Here is an 11369-nt window from a genome sequence, read left to right on the forward strand (position 1 = left end):
TATGGTAGATCGAGTCTATCATTCGTGTGTGGTTGTTAACTAGCATAGATCTCCTGCTTCTCGATATGGTAGATTTCGATGTCATCTTGGGGATGGATTGGTTATCCCCTTATCATGATATCTTGGACTATCATGCTAGGAACGTGACCTTAGAATTGTCGGGGTTGCCTTGGTTGGAGTGGTGAGGGATTCCTGGTCATTCTACCAGTAGGGTTATATCATATATGAAGGCTCGGTGTATGGTTGATAAGGGTTTTTGGCCTATTTGGGGTATGTTCGTGATTCTAGTGCTAAGTTCCTTCTACGGATTCTTTACCCGTTGTTCGTGAGTTTCCAGAGGTATTTCCTTCAGACCTGTCGGCGATGCCACCCGACAGGGATATTGACTTTTGCATTGATTTGGCTCCAGGCACTCAGCCCATTTCTATCCCGCCATATCGTATGGCCCTGCCACAGTTCAAAGAATTGAAAGAATAGTTATAGGACTGCTTGATAAAAGCTTTATTAGATCTAGTGTCTCGACTTGGGGTGCTCCGGTGTTGTTTGTTAAGCAGAAGGATGGATCCATGAGGATATGCATAGATTATCGGTAGTTGTACAAAGTCACAATCAAGAACAAGTATCCATTTCCGAGGATTGATGATTTGTTTGATCAGCTTTAGGGTGCAAAGGTATTTTCGAAGATTGATTTGAGATTTGGCTACTATCAGTTGAGGATTAGGGCATCCGATGTCCCTAAGATAGCTTTTCGCACTTGGTACAGGCATTATGAGTTCTTAGTGATGTCATTTGGGCTAACAAATACCCCCAGTAGCTTTCATGGATTTGATGAACCGAGTGTTCAAGCATTATTTGGATTCATTTGTGATCGTCTTCATTGATAATATTTTGATCTATTCCCGCAGTCGAGAGGAGCATGAGCAACATCTTCGAGTCGTTCTCCAGACTCTAAGGGACAGTCAGTTATATGCTAAGTTTTCGAAATGTGAGTTTTGGTTGTGTTCAGTTGCATTCTTGGGTCAAGTTGTATCAGCAGAGGGTATTCAGGTGGATACTAAGAAGATTGCGACAGTCAAGGACTAGCTTAGACCCACATCAGCCATAGAGATCTAGAGTTTCTTGGGTTTGGCGAGCTATTACCATCAGTTTATGGAGGAGTTTTCATCTATTGTAGCCCCAATGACCAGGTTGACCCAGAAGAGTGACTAGTTCAGGTGGTCGAACGAGTGTGATGTGAGATTTAAGAAGCTCAAGACAGCTTTGACTACGGAGCCGGTGTTGGTATTGCCTACAAGTTAAGGGCCATATATAGTGTATTATGATGCATCTCATATTGGACTTGGTGCGGTTTGGATGCAGAATGGCAAGGTTATTGTATATGCTTCATGGCAGTTGAAGATTCATGAAAAGAACTATCCAGTTCATGATTTCGAGCTAGCAACCATTGTTCACGCATTGAATATTTGGAGGCATTATTTATATGGCGTGTCATGTGAGGTGTTCACAGATCACCAGAGTTTGCAATACTTGTTCAAGTAGAAGGATCTAAATTTGATGTAGAGAAGGTGGTTGGAGCTATTGAAAGACAATGATATCACCATCTTGTATCATCCAAGGAAGGCCAATGTAGTGGTCGATGCTTCTAATAGGAAGTCAGCCAGTATGGGTAGTCTTGCATACATTCCGGTCGATGAGAGACCGCTTGCTTTTGATGTTCAGGCTTTAGCCAATAAATTCATGAGGTTGGATGTTTTTAAGCCTAGCCATGTGCTAACTTGAAGAGTCGCTCGTTCTTCATTATTTGAGCATATCAGAGATCGGCAGTATGATGATCCTCATTTGCTTGTCCTTAGGGACACTGTGCGGCACGGGGGTGCCAAGCAGGTCACAGTTGGAGATGATGGAGTGTTGAGGATGCAGGATCATATTTGTATGCCTAATGTGGATGGACTTCGTGAGTTGATTCTAAAGGAGGCCCATGGTTCCCGATACTCTATTCATCCGGGCGCTGCTAAGATGTATCAGGATTTGCAGCAGCATTATTGGTGGAGGAGGATGAAGAAAGATATTGTTGCATATATAACTCGGTGTTTGATTTGTCAGCAAGTAAAGTATGAGCATTAGAGACTTGGTGGTTTGCTTCAGAATATTGAGATTCCTGAGTGGAAGTGGGAGCATATCACTATAGATTTTGTTGTTGGACTCCCACGGACTCAGAGGAAGTTTGATGCAGTATGGGTTACTATAGATAGGCTGACCAAGTCAGTGCATTTCATTCCTGTGGCAATTTCATATTCTTCGGAGCGGTTGGCTGAGATCTGTATTCAGGAGATTGTTCATCTTTATAGTGGGCCCGTGTCTATCATTTCTAACCGAGGTATGCAGTTTACCTCACATTTGTGGAGGGCAGTACATTGTGAGTTGGGTACACAGGTCAAGTTGAAAACAGCCTTTCATCCTCAGACGGACAGACAGTTCGAGCATACTATTCAGATTTTGGATGATATACGTCGAGCATGTGTTATTGACTTTGGAGGTTCTTGGGATCAGTTCTTGCCATTAGCAGAGTTTGCCTACAACAACATTTATCAGTCGAACATTCAGATGGATCCCTATGAGGCATTATATGGTAGGCGGTGTCAGTTGCCGATTGGATGGTTTGAGTCGAGAGAGGCTTGGTTGATGGGTACAGACATAGTACATGATGCCTTGGATAAGGTTAAGATTATTCAGGATAGACTTCGTACAGCTTAGTCCAGGCAGAAGAGTTATGCCGACCGTAAGGTTCGTGATGTGGCATTCATGGTCAAAGAGCAAGTGTTGCTTCGAGTGTCTCCCATGAAGGGCGTGATGAGATTTTGGAAGAAGGGCAAGCTAAGCCCTAGATTCATCAGTCCTCTTGCGATTCTTGATAGAGTGGGAGAGGTGGCTTACACACTTGTGTTGTCATTGAGTTTATCAGCTGTGCATCCAGTGTTTCATGTGTCCATGCTTTGGATGTATTGGCGTTCCATCCCACGTGTTAGACTTTAGCACTGTCCAGTTGGACAAGGACATGACCTATGAGGAGGAGCCAGTAGCTATTCTAGATAGGCAGGTCTGTCAGTTAAGATCGAAGAATTTCCTTTTAGTTCACCTGCAGTGGAGAGGTCAGCCTGCCGAGGCAGTTACCTGGGAGTCCGAGTCCAATATATGGAGCCGATATCCCTATCTTTCCCCGACTCAGGTACTTTTCTATGTTCGTTCGAGGATGAACGATTGTTTTAGAGGTAGAGAATGTGATGACCCAAAAGGTCATCTTGTTTTGAAAGTCAAATCTGTGTTTTGAGGCTTTAAAAACCTCCTTTTTGTCTCACGTCGATTTGCATGCGTAGTTCGGGCGTATATCTGAAAAGCCCTTATGTGAAAATTTGAGAATAAAATGCTAATTGTGCCTTTAAAATTGAATTAAAGTTGACTTCGGTCAACATTTTGAGTAAACGGACCTGGACCCGTGATTCGACGGTCCCGGAGGGTTCGTAGAAAAATATGGACTTAGGCGTATGCCCAGAATTGAATTTCGAGGTCCCTCGCCCGAGTAATGAAATTTTGAAAGAAATTGTTTAACTGAAAATATAAGAGTTTTTGGAAATTTAACGATGTTTGAATTTGATTGTATCAGGCTCGTATTTTGGTTCTGGAGCCTGGTACAGGTTTTATATAGTATGTAAGCTTTACCTATAAAATTTGGTAAGAAACGAGATTCTTATGACATGAACTGGACCCTCGATTCTGAAATGGAAACTTTAAGAGTATTTTTCTTTGATTTTAATGCTAAACTCGTAGTTCTAGGCATTATTTTGGCGGTTTAATCACACGAGTAAGTCTGTATGATATTTTTAGACTTGTGTGTATGTTTGGTTTGGATCCCCGAGGGCTCAGGTGAGTTTCTAATAGGTTCCGGGATGTTTTGGACTTAAGAACTTCTGTTGTGTTTGCTGCTTTTGGTGTTCTGAGATTTTGTTCTTTGCGTTCGCGATGCAGCGCACGCGAATGCGAAGTACAATCTGGGATAGAGAGGGATTTCTTCTACGTGAACGTGAGGCCATGGTCGCGAACGCAGAGCACTAGGGGGGTTGATCTTTGCGAACGCGACTGGCGACATTTGAATGCGTAGTGTAATGGATGTGGCTGGGGGGAGTCCTTGAATTGTTCTTCGTGAATGCGGTCCTAGCCCATGAATACGATGGTCAGGAGGAAAGACCACCGCGAACGCGAACAGCTCACCGTGAAACCATAGGCCCTTCTGGCCATAAGCTTCACGAACGCGAAGAAGGTCTGTCCAGCAAATTAAAATAGAACCTAGGTAGGGATTTCTTCAAAATTTCATATCTCTCTCCCTAAAATCCGACCTTGGGCGATTATTGAAGAGAAGTTTCAACACCCAATCATAGATATGTGTTCTTAAACCGATTTTTTTTATTTTCCATCAACACCCATTAGATTTCTAGGCCTAAATCTTATTCTTTAAGGTAGAAATTAGGGATTTTAAGAGAGTTGGGATTTTACAAATTTAGGGGATTTAGACCTCGATTTGGGGTTGGATTATGAAACTAATTGCATATTTGGGCTCGTGGGTGAATGGGTGAACGGGTTTTGGTTCAAACCTCGAGTTTTGACCAAGCGGGCCCGAGGTCGGGTTTTGACTTTTTGGAAGAATATTGGGAAATATCTAATTCTTCATTTGAATTGGTTTCTATGGCTTCATTTAATGTTAATAAGTTAATATTGGCTAGATGCAAGTGAATTGGAAGTGGTATCTAAAGGGAAAGCGGTATTTGAGGCTTGAGTTTGGCCGTGGAATCCGAGGTAAGTGTTTGACCTAACTAAGCTTTAGGGAATAGGTGTTGTATCTTATTTGCTATGTGTTAGTGTCGAGTACGACGTATAGGTGAGGTGACGAGTATCTATAAGTTGGTATCAAGCATGTCCGTGAGTCTTATATTAAGATTTTTGCGATTTATTATGTATTGTTCATACTTAAATTGATGATTTGCACTGTGGAACAAGACTTATGATAAATTTATGGTAATTGACCATTGTTGAGTATTGGTTCAAGTTAAGGTTTATTTTGTGAAGTAATTGTTGAAACTAATTTGGTTATAGTTGATTCCCTTGCCGGGATGATATTATTTCTATTGTTGACTCCCTTGACGGGATGGTATTATTTCTATTGATGTTTCTATTGTTGATTCCCTTGCCGAGATGTTATAATTGCATTTTTTTGGGTGAGGAACAATGTAAAGCATTAAGGGTGATGTTGTGCATGATATTGAGAGTGAGTGTTAATGCACGAAGGGTGATGTCGTGTCAATATTATGAGTGTTAATGCACGAAGGGTGATGATGTGCCATATTAATAAAACTAAAAGCATGAAGGGTGATGTTGTGCCATGATTATAAGAGAGTAAAAGCACAAAGGGTGATGTCGTGTCGTTTTTGTTGATTTCTATGGTGAGGACTAGAGTAAAATCACAAAAGGGTGATACCATGCACTTGTCACTGTGTTATTATTTCAGTTGCTTCCAGTTTGATATTTACCTTGTCACCTCACTTTATTATTGTCATAACCTGATACCCCCCCCCCCTCAACATGTTTCCCCTTTTCCCGTCTTATTCTGTTTAATTCTTGTTATTATTGCTTCTCGTATATGATTAAATTGCACAGGTTTATATGGTTGTTGTGTCCTAGCCTCGTCACTACTTCACCAAGGTTAGGCTCGACACTTACCAGTACATGGGGTCAGTTGTACTGATACTACACTCTGTACTCTTTTGTGCAGATCCCAGTACTGGACCCTACGGACTGTAGTTCGAGGTTGCTGCCTTTAGTCTAGTGGAGACCCGAGGTAGTCCTATAGGCATCCGCAGGCCTTGGCATCCCCTTCTATCATATTTCCTTCTGTTTTATCTATTTCTGAGACAGATTTGTGTATTTCTTGTTCAGACCACTGTTTTTAGTATTCGTAGACAATCCATGACATTGTGACATCAGTTCTGGGTGGAGTTGTATTATGGATTTCGTATTAGTATTCAGTTAGATTGTTAAATCCGTTCTTCCACATATTCAGCTATTTATGTCATGTTAACTTGTAAATTTCTAAAAGATAAAGTAAACAGGTAAACAAATCAGTAACGTTGGCTTGCCTAGCGGGTTCAATGTTAGGCATCATCACGATCCCGACGGTGGGAAATTTGGGTCGTGACACCCCGTCATACCCATATATGTATACAAACATAACGTACCAAAGTCAAAAGTAGCTACGGATCAAATGGAGTACGCAAACTCTTGCTGATCAAGGATCCTAAGAAGGGGGACCGTCATCTTGTCAACGTTCACTTGCGGGCATGAAACGCAGGCCCCTGGAAATTAGGTATCACTACGAATAATGTACAGAGTATGTATGACATAAAAATAAGTACATAACAGATATAGATGAAACATGGAATAAGGAATTCCGTGTGTAAGCGTGTAAGTCTAAATCACTTTGTAAATCCTGAAATATTTATAATGTCATGCACGTATGTATAAATGTCGTGTCATACATGGGTATAGGTGTACATAACATTATCAAGCCTCTAAGGGAATCCCTTCATATTATCTCCACCATTGTGGGTAAAATCATCAACATGTTCCAGTTGATCAGGTGGTGGTGCATATATAACGCCGTAACCTTTTCACATATCCCATATACATATATGTACATATATATATACGTGTATATAACGCCATCCAGTCATGGGTCAATGTACAAGTATAAATGAATGAAATGCATAAAAATATGTTAATAAGATCAATATATCTTTCGGATAAACTTTATCAACTACGTATTTTTCTGAGACCCATGAACAAAAGATGTGATAATAAGATTTATGGGAATTCAAGAACATAGGCACCTCTAATATTTCTATGAATAGAGTCATTTATGGAAGTTGTGCATTTTCTCGTTTCATTTGTATCTTATGGATAATGCCAAAAAGAAAGAAGGAATAGCCTTAATATACTTGAATCGATTCTCTTAGAATTTGTAATTCACGCTTTATAGAATCAACAACCAACGTTATCTGTATTTGGTATAGAATTGTTTTTCTCTTTGTAGAACTCACGACCAGCCCACCCTCTATAATAGATTCAATTGATGAATTCATAATTGAAGAAACATGAAGCAAACTAATTATAGTAAGATGGAAACTCACGATCAGCCCACTCTTCTAAGAGATTCAATTCAATTCTTGATCTTTAATCCTTTGTTACTAACGAATAAGCATCTCATTAGTTGTAGGAAACCTTTAGTGGGTGTGGCCCACTTAGTGAATGACTAAGACACTTTAAATCCTCCAAAATGTGAAATCTATGAAAGACTTAAGAGTCACTTTAAATGTGATAGGGTGCTGCCACGTTTTTTGTGGTGTTTAATCTTATTCCATAATTTCTTAGTTAATTAGATAATATCCCGTTACTCAATAATTGACCAATTACCCACATAATTAAGAATTAACTCAAATTACTTAAAATACTACTCCCTTTTAACACGCTTTATGTACCTACATATCATAGTTATGGGTTACCTTGTATGACATTAGTACATAAATACTTGGTATTATAGCTCGGACCGTATTCTATCCCATTTTTTCAAACTTCGGCGAAACTCACTTTCTCTAATTTGCTTAGCCTTTAATCTTCACGGAACTTACTTATCACTTGTTAGGAATAGCATAAATGCTTATAACCTCGAAATAATCTCATCCCCAAATCTACATCGATTAACTAAAAACGAAACTTTAACGTACGAAATCGAGAGATGTAACATCCTTCCCCCCTTAGAAACATTCATCCTCGAATGTTTAACTTCTCAGGGTCCATATAAATTTTGGTAGATTTGCCTTTGTCATAGTACTACTATCAATCCTTCATGTAGAAAACTCAATAATTCAATGCCACATATTACCACAATTATCACTTATGACAATGGCCTCATATGACCAATAATAATAACTAATACAAGAATCCATACACGTACCATAAGGGTGTGATGTCTCAGTCGGACCCTTCTCTGGAAGAGGAAATATGTGAGGATATCCAGACTTCATGCCTTCTTCGGCCTCCTAAGTCATTTCTTCTACATTGTTGTTTCTCCAAAGTACTTTCACCGAAGCTATGTCTTTAGTCTTCAATCTCCGAACATGTCTGTCTAATATAGCAATAGGAGTTTCCTCATGTGATAGCTGCTCTGTAACCTGAATATCATCAACTAACACAACTTTGGAAGGATCTCCAATACATTTGTGGAGCATGGACATATGAATGAATGGAAGTACAGATTCCAAGTCAGAAGGCAAGTCTAACTCATATGCTACCTGGCCTACCTTGCGTATGATCTTATATGGTCCAATTACCGAGGGCTAAGTATTCCTTTCTTTCTGAACCACATAACGCCTTTCATCAGTGATACCTTTAAGAATACCCAATCGTCAACCTAAAATTCCAAGTCTCACCATCAATTATCTGCATAAGACTTCTAACAGCTTTGAGCTGTTAATAGCCTTTCCTGTATAAGCTTAATTTTCTTGTTTGCCTGCTATACCAATTCTAGTCCTACTAACGTAGTTTCTCCAACATCGAACCACCCTATAGACGAGTTATACTTTCGTTCGTATAGAGCTTCGTATGGAGCCATCTAAATACTGCAATGATAGCTATTATTACACGCGAACTCAATAAGCGGCAGATGATCATCCCAGCTATCCTTGAAGTTTATCACACAAGCTTGTAACATATCTTCAAGTGTCTGAATAGAATGTTCATCCTGTCCGACTATCTGGGGATGAAATATTGCACTAAGACTTACTTGAGTCCCCAATCCTTTTTGGAAGGACGTCCAGAAATTAGCTGCAAACTGAGATCCTCTATCCGAGATAATAGATATAGGGACACTATGCAGTCGAACTATCTCCTTAATGTAAAGCCTTGCATAATCCTCTGCGGAATATGTAGTCCTAACGGGCAGAAAATAGGTTGATTTTGTAAGTCTATCAACAATTACCCATATATAATCGAACTTATGCTAGGTACGAGGTAAGCCTACGATGAAATCCATATTGATTACTTACCTTTTCCAAGTCGAAATCTTCATAGCCTACAATAATCCACCGGGTTTTTGATGCTCAATCTTGACCTGCTAACAGTTAGGGCACTGAGCAACAAACTCTGCTATATCCTTTTTTATTCCGTCCCACCAATATATTTCCCTAATATCATGATACATCTTTGTTGTTCCTGGATGGATAGAATAACAAGAATAATGAGATTCTTCCATAACCTGCCGACGCAACCCTGCAATATTTGGGACACATAATCATCCTCGATATTTGAGGACCCCATCTTCTGTAATATTAAACGTTGTCTTCTCCTTATGAGGGGGTGTATCCTTATAATGAGCTAACACAGGATCCTCGTATTGGCATTCCATCACTTCAATTACTAAAGTGGATGTTGTCGTGTCCTGAATAGTAATTTTGGTATCACCTGAATCCAATAATTGAACTCCAAGACTAGCTACCTAATGAATCTCATGGGCTATTCCCCTCTTCTTTGGATGCATATACAATAGGCTACCCATAGATCTACGGCTGAGGGCGTCGGCTACTACGTTCTCCTTCCCCAGATGGTATAAAATATCAACGTCATAGTCTATAAGTAGCTCCAACCATCTCCTTTGACGTAAATTCAATTCCTTTTGCCTGAAGATATATTGGAGGCTCTTATGATCCATATAGATATCAATATGAATGCCATACAAGTGGTGCCTCCACATCTTTAGTGCTTGAATCACCGCGGCTAACTCCAAATCCTGGGTCAAGTAATTCTTCTCATGCTTTCTTAGTTGTCTAGAAGCATAAGGTACAACCTTACCATACTGCATCAGTACAAAATCCAATCCAATGCTCGAAGCGTCACAATAGATAACATGACCATCGATCCCTTCTAGGAGCGTTAGAACCGGTGCTGAAGTAAATCTGTCCTTCAATGCCTAGAAACTCCGTTCGCAAGAATCAATGCATTGAAACTTTGCTCCCATCTGAGTCAACTTTGTCAAAGGTGCTGAAATGGAAGAAATTTCTTCTAAAAATCTCCTGTAATAACCTGCCAAACCGAGAAATCTATGAACCTCTGTCGGTGTCGTGGATCTAGGCCAAGTCTTTACTGCCTCAATATTTTGTGTATCAACCCAGATACCTTCACCCGAAATGATATGCCCAAGGAAAACAACAGAGTTTAGCCAGAATTCACATTTAGAGAATTTTGCATACAACTTTACTTTTTGTAGAACTCTAAGAACAGTACGTAAATGATATGCATGCTCGGTCTCTGAATAAGAATACACCAATATATCATAAATAAATACAATTACGAACAGATCTAAAAAGGGTCTAAACACACGGTTCATCAAATCCATGAATACTGCTGGGGCATTTGTCAAACTGAATGACATAACACGAAACTCAAAGTGCTCGTATTTGGTCCTGAATGCTATCTTCGGAATATGTTTCTCCTTAACCCTTACCTGATGGTACCCGGACCTCAAGTCTATCTTCGAGAAACACTTGACACCTTGCAACTGATCAAATAAATCATCAATCCTCGGTAGGGGGTACTTATTCTTGATCGTTACCTTATTCAACTGTCTATAATCTATACACATCCGCAAGGAACCATCTTTCTTCCTCACAAATAACACAGGTGCTCTCCACGATGATGTACTAGGTCTAATAAAGCCATTTTCGAGCAAGTCCTTTAGTTGTTCCTTCAACTCTTTCAGCTCTACGGGATACATTCTAAAGGGAGGAATAGATATTGGTTGAGTATCTGGTAGTAGGTCAATATAAAAATCAATTTCTCGATCTGGCAAAACACCCGGAAGATCATCGAGAAAAACATCGGAAAACTCATTAACCACAGGGATGGACTGAATGGTTGGTGACTCTACTTTCACATCCTGAACCCGAACTAAGTGATAAATATAGCCCTTTCTAATCATCTTCCTTGCCTTGAGATAGGAAATAAATCTACCTCTCGGCGATGTCGTATTACCTTTCCACTCCAAAATAGGCTTCCCTAGAAATTAAAATAGGACTATCTTTGATCTACAGTCAATGTTGGCATGATAAGAAGCCAAAAAATCCATACCCATTATAACATCATACCACTTTTGTCACGACCCAAACCGATGGGCCATGACGAGTGCCTGAGTCCTACCTTGCGAACACCTATAAGCATGCATCTAAGATATAAACATAAATAATATCTGATGAATTACAAGAATAACATGT

This window comes from Nicotiana sylvestris, chromosome 10 (assembly GCF_000393655.2).
Source record: "Nicotiana sylvestris chromosome 10, ASM39365v2, whole genome shotgun sequence".
Lineage (NCBI taxonomy): Eukaryota > Viridiplantae > Streptophyta > Magnoliopsida > Solanales > Solanaceae > Nicotiana > Nicotiana sylvestris.